Here is a 15,079-nt window from a genome sequence, read left to right as displayed (position 1 = left end):
CCAATTCCACGATTCGTTCATCTTAAGGCCGGAGCACAATGGATCCGGTTGACAATCCGTTTTTTTGACAGCTATTTTAAATGAACGTGATCATATGCGCCAACGCACAATGCATCCGGATTGACTTTGCGGTTTGGTACTAAACTGTACTAAACGCAAACTCAACCGCATAGCCATCCGGAAGATTAGAAAATTTCCAAATCTTGCGCTTGAGTTTACGGAAAGCTTGTTTGTTTTGACCGGTTTCTACAGTGTACGGTTGTTAAGTTTAGTGATTTTTGTGCATAATTAGTTCAATTTTCACTAAATAAAATACAACCGGATCTGTGGTGAGCTGGTGAGATAAGCATTTTCATTGGTGGGCAATGCATAATCTCGGCTGCAACAGAAGCGGTGATTAACATCACAGTGAAATTTGACCGTGAAGTTTGAATAACATTTCCTGCATGGAGTCGAAGCTGCTGTTGGTGATGTTGCGGATATCTATTTCTGTTCTATTCATCGTTGGTCGATGAAAGAAACGACCATGTAGCGAAGTGCAACGAGGGTCATATTTCGTAATCTATCTATCTATATAAATAAAAATGGAATGTTGTTTGTATGTCACGAAATGGCTAGAGAACGGGCCATCATATTTCGAGCTTTTCCATTTAGATACGATCCTGAAGTGTTCCGACGTGTTTGTGTGCATAAAAAGCTCAGGATGTTCACCAGGAAAGTTAGAAAAACCAGGAATGAACTGCCAGTTTTGTATGGGACGTTCTACGACGTTTTTCAGCAGCCTACTTGATGGCAAGACGAAGTTTGCCGGGTCCACTAGTTAACGATAATATTGGTTCCGTAAATCCTTCAGGAATTTTTCTATGATTTCCTCCTAAAATTATTTCATGAGATTCTTCTGGGATTTTTACAGGAGGGGCTACAGGATTTTTATAAGTTCCTCCAAGAGTTGTGTGTGGAATCCCTGTTTGAGTTTTCTCTGGAAATTTTCCAGTAGATTCTTCTGAAATTCCTATACCTAGGCATAACTTTTGGATTTCCTCCAGGAAATGCTTATGTTATTTTTTCTGAAGTGTATTAACTCTACAAGGGTTTGTTTCTGGAATTCCTCTAGGAGTTCCTTTTACAATAACTCCAGAAATCGCTACTAGATTTTCTTCTAGAGTTCCTCTAGGAGTTTTTTTTCTGGAGTTCTTTTTTAATTCCTTTCAATAAAATCTTTTTGATTTCTTTTAAGAATTCCTTTTGTACTTTTTTAGGGGTTCCTTCTGGAATGCCTCTTCATTCGAAAGCTGCTCCTGAATTTCATTAAGAAGGTGCTTCTCTCATTTCTCTTGAAGTTCCTCTTGAAGTTACTTCTGACTTAATCTAGAGAAGTTGACTCTGAAATTGCTAGGAAACTTCTCCAGGAGTTCCTTCTGTGATTTCTTTTGGATATTTTTCAAAAAATTGTGAAAGAATTTTCCTAGGAGTTGTTTTAAAAATTCATCAATAAATGACTTCTGATTTTATTTCAGAAGATCCTCCAGAGACTCCTTCTACAATTTCTCCTATTTGTAATGCAAATCTTCCAGAAGTTTCTACTAGAATTCCTTCTGTGGCTGCTTCAGAAAATGCTTCAAGTATTTCTTCTAATATGCGTCTAAGAAGTTTTTTTTCTGGAATTCAACATTGATTTTTTCTTTAAATTTTCGCCAGAATTTTCTTCTGTAATTCCTAGAATTTTTCTGGCAGTTCAAATTTAAGAGGCAATTTCTTGGATTGATGCTTCTTGAATTCCTCAAAGAATTATAGGGTAGAAGTACCAATTATGACTATAGCACCAATTATGGCAATAGTGGGAACAAAAAGAGATTTTTCTTATTGTTTCACTAGAATATAACGGCTAATATTCACAGGAATGATAAATCTAATTGTATTTGATGGTAACTAAGCCTTGATGAAATTATTCGTGCAATAAGCTTCGAGAAATGAACATTTGAAAATTTGGCCTCGCACATATGTCACCTTTTTAGCAGTTTGTTAAAGAACACCCGTTACAAAATTTATGTTTTCATCCAGAAAAACTGCTTCAGCCGATAAACGTATGTTGCCTAGTGAAAATAAACGAATAGATTTAGCTGGTGAGCAATCAAATATGCTGTTTTGAGTTGGAAATCGTGTTATTTCCACTATGTCGATAACTGGTACAAAGAGTGTATGAGAGCCCAATTATGGCGATACTCAGGAGGTGATTTGTTTACATTTTTTGATCAGTGAAATAAAAGAAGTAAAGCTATTTTACGGGTGACTTCCACGACGGGACGGTTCGGTAAGGCATTATCTTCATGTTTTGTACTCGATTACTAATGTCGAATTCGTTTTTGAACCTAGGTTGGAACTGGCGCAACCCGTTCTGAATCACAGTTTCAACCCCAACCCGATTCAGGTTCGACCGAACTACAATTTGCTTGACGTTTGTTTGTTTATGTGTTGATCACCGACCCAGTTCCTAAAAACGAAAACGACATAAGATTTTTCAATCACACGTTCGAAAACGTTCGCAAGCGGAAGATGCTAATTTCATGGTAGGGAGGGGTTTTCAGCGACACTCGATTTTTGAATTTTCCCTACTTTTTCATTAAAATTAGGCGCTAGAAAAGGCAATATGAGTTCATTAATGCTGTTTTGTATAAAATTTGTATTTTCACTACATTTAGACTCCTTTTCAAAAATTAATTTGCTCACATGAACCCATTGCAATAAATTGATTTAACATCTATTTAACACATTTTTTTTGGAAAATTTTATGAGCAATCACTTCATTACATATTAGCGTTACATAATCATTCGCTCTGGATGGCGTTTGAGTTCATTTCGTGCAATTATTCGATAGTCCATAATTATTACACTTTTATGTCGAAAGCTAGGAACACTATTGCCATAATTGGTACAAAGAAAACGCTTTTTAAAACCAATTTTTAGAAGCTAATAATCAAGTTAATACTAAAACTGTTTATTTCAACTGTTTCGCAAGGCTTCAAACTAGCAATCAACACCAACAAGTCATGCTTACGTTTTAGAAACGCGGTTAAAACTTGATTTTTATCCATCCAGTTGACATATTGCATCCATAATTGGTACACCTACCCTATCCGAAAATTTCATCAAGAAATGCTTTGAAACTCTTATAGGCGGCATCCACAAATTACGTAACGCTCAAGGGGGAGGGGGGGAGTAGGCTCAAGCGTTACGGCTCATACAAAAATTTAAAATTTTTCATACAAAAAGCGTTACGGAGGGGGGGAGGGGGTCCAAAATTTCCAATTTTAGCGTTACGTAATAAATGGACGCCGCCATAAGAGGTTGCTACAAAAATTCTCCAAAGAGGTAATCCTGGGTGTCCTTCATGAGAACCTCTGGAATTCTTTCACGAGTCGCTTTTAGATTATTTCAAAAATCTGCTACTGGAATACTTGCTTCTAGAATCTCTTCTAGTATTTTCCGGAAATTGCTTGCCTAAAGAGTTGCTTCTGAAATTCCTTCAATAATTCCTTCGGAAATAAATTATAGGGTTGCTTCTGAAATCCTTCAGAAGTTCCTAGTGGAGTTTCTTCAAGAGTCACTTCTGGAATTCATCATAGAATTGTTTCTGGGATTTCTAAAGGAGTTGCGTCTGGGAATTATCACATAAACGCTATCGAAATTCCTTCAAAAGTTGCTTTGGGAGATGATTTTGAAATTCCTTCAAGTGTTCAACTTGGACTCCCCCGAAAGTTGCATTGAAACTCCTCATTTGTCTTTGGTGCAACTGGATTTCCTTAAGGAAATGCTTCTGGAACTCTTTTAAGAGTTCCCATTGGAGGAGGAGGGGGGAGTTGCTTCTAGGATTTCACAAGGAGTTGCTCCTCAATTCCTGAAAATTGGAGTTTTTCCGAGATTTGTTTTGGAATTCCTACTCGAGTTCCAACTGGAATTTCTCCGGGAGTTACATCTAGAATTCCTGTAGAAAAGGCTTCTGAAAAATTGTAACAAGTTGCTTCTGGAGTTTTTTCAAGTGTTGCGACTGAAATTTTTACCGGTAGTGCTCTTGCATTTCCTTCAAAAATTAGTCCTTCTATTTCTCCAGAAATTTCTTCTGAAGTATATGTTTTGCGAATTTGATTCCTGAAATAGTTTTTCCTAGAGTTCCTTACACAATTGCTCCCGGATTTCCTTCCCACGAAGTTGCATCGAGTATATTTTACAAAGTTGTTCTTGGAGTCCCTTTAATAGTGTCTCCTGGAATTCCTTTAAGGCGTCCTTGGATATTTCTTGAGAAATTTCTTCAAAAGTTTTTTCTGGAATTGTTCTAGAAATTCGTCCTCAAATTCCTCCAAGAGCTGCTTCTGTAAAAATAACCTCTTGGATTCTTTTAGCAAACTCTTTTGTAATTGTTTCAGAAGTTGCTTCTAAAATTCTTTCTACAGGTCTATCTGAAACCCTTGAAGTGTTCGTTTAAAAATTGAGATTTCTCTAATTGAATTTTATCTGGAATTTTCCCGGAAGTTCCTTCTACAGAGTAATAAACCGCTTCTGTAATTCTTAAAGTTGTAGATTCTGGAATTAATTTAGTGGATGTTTCTGAAATTTCACAGGAAGTTGCATTTGGTCGTACTTCTCGAATAAAACTGTTCTTAAATTTCCTTCAAAAATTGCTTCTGAAACTCTGTCTGAAGTTCCTCTTGGAATACCTGTGGGAGTTGCTTCAGGGATTTCTCAAGGAGTCGTTTCGGGAATTCCTTCAAAAGTTTCTTCTGGAGCTCCCTCTTGATTTCTTCAATTCCCTATGGAATTAACTTATTGGATCCTTTTAGAAAATCCTCCTGGTATTCCTCCAGGAGTTGCTTCTGAAATTTCTCAAATTGAAGTTCCTCACGTAACCGCTCTTCGAATTCTACCATGCTTGTGGAATTAAGTTGTTGTTGTTGTATTGGAATTTCTTCAAGAGTTCCTTCTCGAAATCCTCAGAGAATGGTTTCTGGAATTTCCTAAGGAGTGGCTTATCGAATTCTTTTAAGAGTTTCATTCGGAATTCCTCCGAGAGTTTCTTCTGTAATTTCTCGCAAAGTTGCTTTTCAATTTACTTTATAGTTGATGCTGGCATTCCTCACGAAGATGCTTTTGGAATTCCATAAAAAGTTTCCACTGGAATTCCTCAGGGAGTTGCTTCTAGAAATACTGAATGAATAACTTCTGGTATTTTAATGAACTCTGGAATTCCTCTGGGACTTGCATTGATTTCTTCAATTTATTAGTTTCTGGAATTTGCCACGAAGATTCTTTAATGGTTCCTTCAAAATTTGCTTCTAGAAACTCTTCCAGGAATTGCTTCTGTAATTCCTTCAAGAATTTCTCCTGATGTTTTCACAAGAGTTTCTTCTGGAGTTCTTTCAACATTTGCGTCTGGAATTTCTTCAATAAACTATTATAAAATTTATCCGCTAGTTGCTTGACATTCTTTTAAGATTCTGGAATCCATTTTAAAATCCTCAGCAATGATCAAAAATTTAAAAAAAAATCCCTGGGCAAAGGCTGTGATCAGCATGATTGCTGTCAGGCCCTGGGGCTTAAATGTATCTTTACTCTTAAGAGAAAGATGCACACTAGTGGTGCTATTGGTGGTACGAGTCAGAAATATTTCAAATTTTTCACTTTTGATGAACTTCACCAAAGAGCCGATACTGTACTAGATCTTTTTATGAGAAGTGATTTAATTTTATTTTTGTTATTCCATTGCAAATAAATAAGCGGTCATGAATAGGTTCATTGTTTTTTCTCCTTTTCATTTCGTTTTGAACTTTCTTTTTATCCTTTTACTTTTTATTTCTTAAATTAAAAGAAACTCAATAGACCTACATTTGAAGAACATGCGACATTCGGAGGAACAACTAAGATGGAATAAATTCCCCAGTAAAAACATCACATTCCTACATACCTAATCGCATGTGGATAAAAGACGTTCGATTGTATCATCTTCTACTAACAAGCAGCTAAATACTGATGGTTTAACAAAATAAAACTAAAGTAATAAATATAAAGTTGATTTAAATGTATTTTCTATATGAAAGTTTAGTTATTAGCAGATTAACGCGAGTTATTTGATTACTATGAAAACATAACTGAATAATTTTAATCAACAATGCATACCATTAGAAACCATGTAAACTCATACCGTGAACGAACAGGCCATTGATACACATACATTGTAATTTAAAGACAAATAGTATCGAATAAATTGAAAAATGGTAATGACATTATGTTTTAAACAAGTGATTGCGTAAATGCTTATAAAGAAAGTGGAAGAATTTAGTGTGATTGATGGTAGTAAGTTACAAAAATGGTGATTATTAGAGTGATAACATTTGGTGATAATTCGAATATAAGTGATAAAAAGAAACTTCCTTTTGCTGTTATGAAGATGATTTTGAGTGTTAATATGACTTTTGTTTTATTACTGTAATATTTTTATTAGCAAAAAGTTTTATCTCTTATTTTTTTAATCTGTGGGCTTCGTGGCCGTGCGGTTAGTGTTACCAAGCATTTAGCCGCATTGAGTAAGGAGTGTGGGTTCGATTCCCGCTTTATGCAGCCCACAGGCGCTCAGATGGTTTGACCAACATTGACTCCGCCCCCAAGTTAGTCAAACCGATATATGTTGATGCAACCGTTTGACCGACTGTCAAAGCTCGTTGCAGCAACACTATATTTTTTTTTTGCATGTATCGAATGATCTCGGCAGCCATCAAGTGGATATGTGATTGTTATTTTCTCGAATTCTGTGACTGGGGGGAGTATTCCTTGGGAGTATTTTTGGAAAATAATCGTAGTAAGGAAGAGCAGAACTTTCAAAATTGAGGTACCGGCACAAATGGACATTGATAAGGAATTCCAGTTATAATTCGCACGAAGTATTCCGGCAACACTCCAATATTATAAGGGATCTCTGTTGAGGGTTATTTTGAATAGTCATCAATATGAGAATGGCTTTGGGAATTTCTTTAAACATTTTTAAGTTTATCCAGGATCCATGGGCTATACTAGGGATTCCACCAGAAATTCTTCCTGGAATGGTACCAGGAATTTTATCAATAATTCTTCTATACATTTATTCATAGATTCCACCAGAAATTTTTCAAGCATACCTTCAGGTGGCATTCAGAGATTCCTTCAAAGGTTGCTCTACAAACTATTCAGTATTTTCTTCAATGCTTCCTTTAAAGATCAATCTAAAAAAATCCTCAAGTGGTTTCTTCAATAATTCTTCAGGATTTACTTCAAGGCTGCCTCCAAGAATTTCTGAAGAGATTGCTATAACAATTTCTTCAAGAATTCCTATAGAAGTTAGTTCCAAGGTTTCTATCACGCATTCCTTCTAGGATTCCTCCTTAAATTCCACTAGGAGTTGCTTCAGAAATTCCACAGGGAATCATATTATAAATTCCTGAAGAAAACCCTGAAGAAACCGTACGAGGCATTCATCCTGGGATGCCTCCAGAAATCACTTCAAGGATCTTCCAAAAAATTCTCCGAGGATTCCCAATGGAATTTATCCATCAATTTCTTTCAGTATTTTTTGCAGGATTTTTTCCAAGCAATTCACCAGGAATCGACTTAGATAATCCTTTAGGAGTTCCTTCAGGGATCGCTTTAAAGTTCTTCAATCCCCTGGGGATTTCTCCAGTGATTTCTTTGGTGATTCGTCCAAGAATTTTTCAAGACATTGCTCCATTGATTTTTCCAGTAATTTTCCCAAAAATACTTCCAAGTGCTACTCTAGGTGTTCAACCCCTAATGAAAATGCTTTGTTTAATACTCTGAATAAATATAAGTGGAATCCCTCGATGAATTATCTTTTGGAACTTTGCAGAAAATTCCTGGAATACCTAGGGTAGAGGAAGGAAGAATTTATAGTTCAATCCTTCGCGGAGTTCCTGATCGATTCTTTCGTGGAAATATTTATAGTTTTTCAGGAAAAAAAAATCTTGTGGACTCTTTGGAATTTTTTTTTAATCCTTGGGGGATAAACAACCCCCCTCCCCCCCCAAATAAAAAATAGAAATCCTATTAAAACCTTTCAAGTTTTTTTGGTGAAACTCTGGTATATTTTTATTTTTTTTAATGAAATAATTAAAGGAAATACTGGTGAAGTCTGTGAAGGAATTACTAGTGGAATCTTTAAAGAAAACGGTGTCAAATCCCCGATATGACTGTTACTGGAGGATATACTGGTAGATTCCCAAATCACTAGTTAAATCCTTATATTCCCCAGTAAAATCGCTGGAGGAACTCCTGAATACCCGCAAGAATGTCTGGAGATATTCCACAGAAAGTTCCTTAAACAAATCCAGGAAGAACCTCTTGAGGATTTGCGGGATTAATTTTATAAGGGATTCCGGGAGGAATCTCTTAATGAAATCCTTATAAAAAATTTCTGGTAAAATCTCTGGAGGAATTCCAGATAACCTTCGAGAATCCTTGGAAATATTTTGGGGCGAATTCCTTAATGCCTTCCGAGATTAATTTCTTCGGGAATTTCGGGAGACATCCCTTGATTAATTCTGGGAGAAATCCCTTGAGGACTTTCATTAGGAATCCTTTGAGGTATTCTGTGAGGACTCCATTGAAGAATTCCTGGAATATTCTCTTGAGGAATTCCCTAGAGAAACCAATGGAAGGAAATTCTGATAGAATTCCTCAATAAATTCCGGGAGGAATCCGTGGTAAATGACCTGGTAGGCCCAGAATAACCTTAGAGGAATTCTTGAACGAACGTTTAGAAAAAATCCTGATAGAATCCTTGACAGAATTTCTGATGGAATCCCAGAAAGTGTTCATTATGGAATCCCAGGAGGATTTTATAATGAAATCTTATAAATATTTCAAATGTAATCCATGGAAGAACTTCTGATGGAATCCTTGCAGAAACTCCTAATGAAATCTATTGAAGAACTTCTGATGAAATCCCTGGAGGAATTCATGATGGAATCCAAAAAAAAACTTTTAATAGAATTACAGGTAGAATCTCTGAAGGAACTACTAATGGAAACTCCTACTGTAATCCCTAGAAGAACTTCTGATGTATTTCTTCTAATAGAATCTCTGAAGGAACTCCTGAGGGGATCCCTACAGGAACTCATGATAAAATCCCTGATGGGATTCCTGATAATATGTCAGCGGAACTCCTTATGAAATCCCAAGATTATATCCTGATGGAATTTCTTGAAGAACCCCTGATAAGGACTGTTCATTTTATAAAGTGGACACCTTGTGCATGCTGTATCTTTCTTATTAATCAATGAAATTTCAATCGGTTTTTTGCACATCGTTCGACTAGTATTGTACAATGTTGTGATAATAAAAATTCTCCAAAATAATTAAATTTCACACGAATAAGGAACAACGATTAGATCGGTCGATTTTTTGAGGTTATCAAAGTCAATGATTGTAAGAAATTGGCTGGAAAATTCGATAATTTATATTTTCTATTTTCAAAAAAGGCTTGTTCTTCGAAAGCATCATCAATCAGAAGCCTGATGGAAAAAATCAAGTTGTTTTTGGAGCAACAATTTTACAGATATAATAAAATCAATTTTCCCGTATATTTTTAAAGAATTTTTTTTTAAATTTGATGGGAATTGATATGAGTAGAATTTTTTGTGTAAAAGTACGTCCTGACGGAAGTCCTAATATAGTATTAATATGAAAAATAACTTACGCCTTCATAGAGTTACTTAGTAAGTCCCTACGTCACATTCAAAGCACAACAGAAACACAATTGTTTTATTCTTAGAAGACCTATCAAAGTACATTGACAATCATCAAAATTGGCAACACTGCTGTAATAAAATCGATATTATTTTCCACATATTATTTTCATAATATGTTATTCTGAGATTACCAATTGAAAAATTTGGAGAAAACTGTTTACAATTTGCTGTAGATCGATAAATATGCGTACATGATTTTAAAAGTTTGAGACTTTTTAGTAAAACTACAATAAACAGTAAAATTTATACTTAAGACTGTAGTTTAATCTCACGATTTAGCTTTCGTTTATACTAATATAGTTTCTTTAGTAATCCAAACTAGTTTTGAACACGCTTTTTACTTTTCTCTTTTGCTGGGAGTGAAAGGATGGTGCATCAGCAAATTTGGCCATGAATGGGTAAATCACTAAAGTTACCTAATGTCTTAGAATGGTGGAATATAATTGATATTTTTAAAGCTTTACCTTTAGTAGAATTGTAAAGGATACAAACATACAATTTGTTCATAAAAATAAGGATTTTTGTTTTGCGAAAAATAATGTTAAACTTTGACGGACAGCTTTTTTTAAGAGTTTTTGGAAAAACTATTTAGCGCTTCAACCAAAAGCATTTTCAAAGATTTTATATTTTCATAGCATTTTAGAATAATAGGTCAACGATACACAGAAAACCGATTACGATTTTATCAATAAATAAAAAAGATATAGCATAAACAAAGTGTCCACTTTATAAAATGAACAGTCCTTATAATCTGTAGATTGTAGCTCTTTATGATACCCCTAGAAGTAATCTGATTGAGTTCTTCGAAGAGCTCTTGATATAAGCTATAAAGGAACTTCTGAAAGAATGTCAGGACGAATTCCAAGTTGAATCGCCGATGAAACTCTTGACGGAATCTCTGGAGGAACTCCTGATGAAATCCCAATAAAAACTCTGATGGAGATCCTAGAGGTACTCTTGATAGAATCCCTTTAGGAACTATTGTTGGAATCCTTGGAGGAATTCCTTAAGATGTCCTGGAAGGTACTCCCTGGAGAAACTCCTGATGGAGTCCCTAGAGGAGTTCCAGGTAAAATCCCTTAAGGAACTTGTGATGGAATATCTGGAGGAATTTCAGATGGATTCCCTAAAGGAACTCCTGTTGGAATCCCTCGAAGGACTGCTTATGACATTCCCAGAAAAACTCTTGATGGAATCCCTAGAGAAATTTACGATGGAATTCTTAGAGGAACTTCCGGTTTAATCCCTAGAGGAACTTCCAATGAAACCCCTATAGGGTCTCCTGATGAAATCCTTTGTGGAATTCATGATAGAATGATGAGAAGTACTCCGATGGAATTCCTTGACGAACTCATGTTTAAATACCCACAAAATCTCCTGACCCCTAGAAGAACTACTGATGGAATCTCAGTAGGTACTCCTGATAAAGTCCCAGGAGGAAATTTTCCCGTAAAGAATTCCATGTGAACCTTCGGAAGAAATTTCTAAAAAGAATCCTTACAGGAATTTCTAACTAAATCACTGGTAAAATCATGATTGAACACTTGGTAGAATCATGAAGGAATTACCAATGAAATTCATGAAGAAATTTTGGTAGAACTCCTAAAGGAATTCTTGCAGCGTTACCTGGAGGAATTCCTGGTGAAATACCTTGTAGGAATTCATGTTACAATCCATGGAGGAATTCCTTATTATACTTATGATGAAATCACAGATAGAACTGCTGGTGGATTTGGTAAAGAAATAAGTTAAAGATTGTGGGAAAACGCTAGGTGAATATATAGAAACAACTCAAGAGCACACATTTGCTAGATCACCATGGCATCGACGCTGCGTAAATTCATGCATTTTGACTTTCCATTCACCGCATCGCCACTTCATGGAACGCCGAAGCTTCAATTTGACAAATAGTGGCCCAAAGTCACCCCGAGTGGGTCAATATCACCCGAAAGATGGGATCTAACCTGTTGGCCAAGGACCTGTTTACGGATCGGTTCTAGAAATCTTTCGTCCTCCAGAATTTCGTCTATGTTTCTTTGCGCATTGTTTCAGGGATCCAATAAGTTCTTCTTTTTCTTTTTGGCGTTACGTTAGAGTTACGTTGTTCTTATGAGCACTTCCACAGTTATTAACTGAGAGCTTACAATGCCAATGACCATTTTTGCATGCTTATATCGTGTGGCAGGTACCAAGATACTCTATGCCCTGGGAAGTCGAGAAAATTTCCAACCCGAAAAGATCTTTGTGCGGTGGGATTCAAACCCACGACCCTCAGCTTGGTCTTGCTGAATAGCTGCGCGTTTACCACTACGGCTATGTGGGCCCCAAGAAGTATTGAGGAGTTATCAAACAATCCCACCTAACACCTTCCAAGGCATCAATCAAAACTGTACAGTGATTTTTCTGGAACCTTGATTATGGTGTTTAATCCCCTATAAAATTATTAATTCGACTCGGTTCAGCATCTACTTGATGCAAATCTTTAAAATATGAAAAAAAAAAAATAGATTGATCTCAACTGGTTAACTGCAACCAAACGTATTGATTATGCGTTGATTATCCGTTTTGCGTACGTTTTCCATTTTAGTACAAACCGGATCAAACGGATTGATAAACGCAAACTCAAACGCAAAACGCAACGTATCCATTGTGCTCCGGCCTTTACACTGTAAGACCAAAGGTCCCTTTAAAGGGTAAAAAAGTACCCTTTTTGAGAGAAATTAGTTTAACTCATAACAAGAGTAAAGGGCCTTTACTCTTTAAAGAGTAAACGGCTTGTACGTCAGATCAACGAGTGAATTTCACCCACTATCCAAAACATTTGTTCTGAGAAACAGAGTAAAATTTACTCTTTTTCCAGATATGAAAATTCTATTTGATTTTAATATTTTCTTCTAGTTTATCAAAATATCAACTAAACAAACATTATCATATACATAACTTTTATTGAATAAAATATTTGCAAATAATTATTGTTCAGGTGCGGGAGCATAATTAATTGATTTACGTTGATGTTCCTAGCCTAGCAAACTGACATCTACTTTTAGCGATTTTGATATGCATTTTATTAAAAAAAATTATGAAAAAAATTATACCTACTATTGATCTATCCAAATTAAAAAAAAACCACTCATTTCATCGTGTTACTGCAAGAATGTCTCTGCTTCATAAAGAACTTTTATAAAATTGCAATATTTATTTTCACCCATTAAAGAGTAAGTCCGTGGAATATAATATATATAGGGTATAAAATACTCTATATCTGAAAAAATAAAGTAGGGTATAAAATACTCTATATCTGAAAAAATAAAGTACCCATCATTTTGACGTTTCCATATATCAGCAAATAATGGGTATTTTTTCACATTATAGGGTAATGCCGAGTTTACAGTGTAGGGCTGGTTTATATATTTCATAACGCTTAATTTAGCCATTTTGGACACCCACCCACTCCCTCGTGACACTTTTTGTATTGATACTCTACAATTTTTGTATGAGCCGTAACAACGTTAGGACACCCACCCAGTCCCTCAAGCATTATTAAATTTGTGAATGGGCTCTTAGAATTTTATCTGGCTCTAGCTCTAATTTAAATTCAGTCCTCAGATAATTTGAATGCCTGGGGCCTTCTTTATCCAAGTGGTGGAAGTGCTCTTAAGATAGAAGATAATATACACGAAAAATTAAAATTCTAAATAATTGAACAGTGATTTTTTATAAGGGCTTATCTACATTGCTCGATTTCTCCTGATCGTTGCTTTGTTTGCATTATTGCAGAACACTGATTCACATTTCGAAAAATGTTTCAGTGCTTCATAATAAAGAATCACTACATCTTGGGGCCCATTCCATAACGCTGGAGGGGGTGGGTGGGTGTCCTCGAAATGTTACAACTCATACAAAATTTGTAGAACATTCATACAAAAAAGCAAAAATTTGTAGAACATTTATACAAGAAAATCGATCATGTCAGATAAATTGGAAATACAATACAGTGCATTGTAAAATTACAATACAATGGATCATTAAAATAACCAAAACGACCGCTATGGAAAGCATAGATAGCGCCACCGTAGCCTTGAGTGTTTGACAGAACAGCAATGCTGTCACAATGTCAAATCCCATATACAGTGGCGCCTTTGTTTTGATGCGGTGAGCACTTGCAAAAACTACCTTCAATGATCCATTGCAGTACAATATAATGTTTTGAACAGTTCAGTGTATGGTATCCAGGATTTTACGAGCGCTAATGGCTGCCGAAAACAGGCTCGCTTTCTGGTAGGGATCAGTCGATATGACGTTTGGCTTGGGTCCATTCAATATAAAACGACCCAAGCCAAACGTCAAATCGACTGATCTCTACCAGAAAGCGAGCCTGTTTGCGGCAGTCATTAGCGCTTTTAAAAAGCTGGATACAAGATTTTTACAATATAATGTATGGGTTGTTGAGTATCGTAACAATACAAATATAGATATTTTCTCATACATACATTTTGAAAATACAATACGATATATTGTTCATTAGACTGATGTAAATTTTGAAGTTTTTGCTCCCCTATGCTTAAACGGTGTCAATTATGATGAAAATCATTCTCCCAAAATTTGAAGTGATTTGGAAAAGATTTGGTTGTGCACCCGCCATTTGAAGTTTATATGGAGATTACTATGGAAAACGCCATCCTTTTGTGTTCAACCCTCTATCTCTTCGTCATAATGTTTTATGGAAAAGTGAACCCAATCTTCTCATGTGAAATCCTTTCAGCTTCAACTTTGCCAAAGACCACATTTTGATGGGACGTAAGGACAATTTGTTATTAGTCATAACAAAGTCTAAATCATGCTGAGATTATCATTCAATTACTTTCAGAGCAACACTGCTGTTTTGCTGTAGAACAGGGGTTTTCAGTCTTTTTGGCTCGTGGAGCACTTTATGAAATAAAATTGTTGCGCGGAGCACCTGTTCTTTCTTTAAAAACTGTTTTTTTACAAGACCGTTTAGCCCTATAATTTCTACTAATTTGGTTTTTTCGTCAAAAATAAATAATTCGTGGCTTGAAAACGCAAAATTGCTTTCGTTAAAAAAAAATGTTTCAGTTTTATTTTGAGTTCTAAGAATTGAGCGAGTTTCTGAAGCAAAATTTTTTTAACCCTTTATTAGTGTTTTTGAATATAATAACTACAAGTTAAACACCCATAGAATTATTCATAATTTTGATGAAACTCACATATTCTCACCTGAAAGTTTTAAAATATTCTGCCGGGGAATATTTGATTTCTTCAACTTGAAGGGT

This window comes from Aedes aegypti, chromosome 2 (assembly GCF_002204515.2).
Source record: "Aedes aegypti strain LVP_AGWG chromosome 2, AaegL5.0 Primary Assembly, whole genome shotgun sequence".
Lineage (NCBI taxonomy): Eukaryota > Metazoa > Arthropoda > Insecta > Diptera > Culicidae > Aedes > Aedes aegypti.
Note: the sequence above shows the minus strand (reverse complement) of the source record.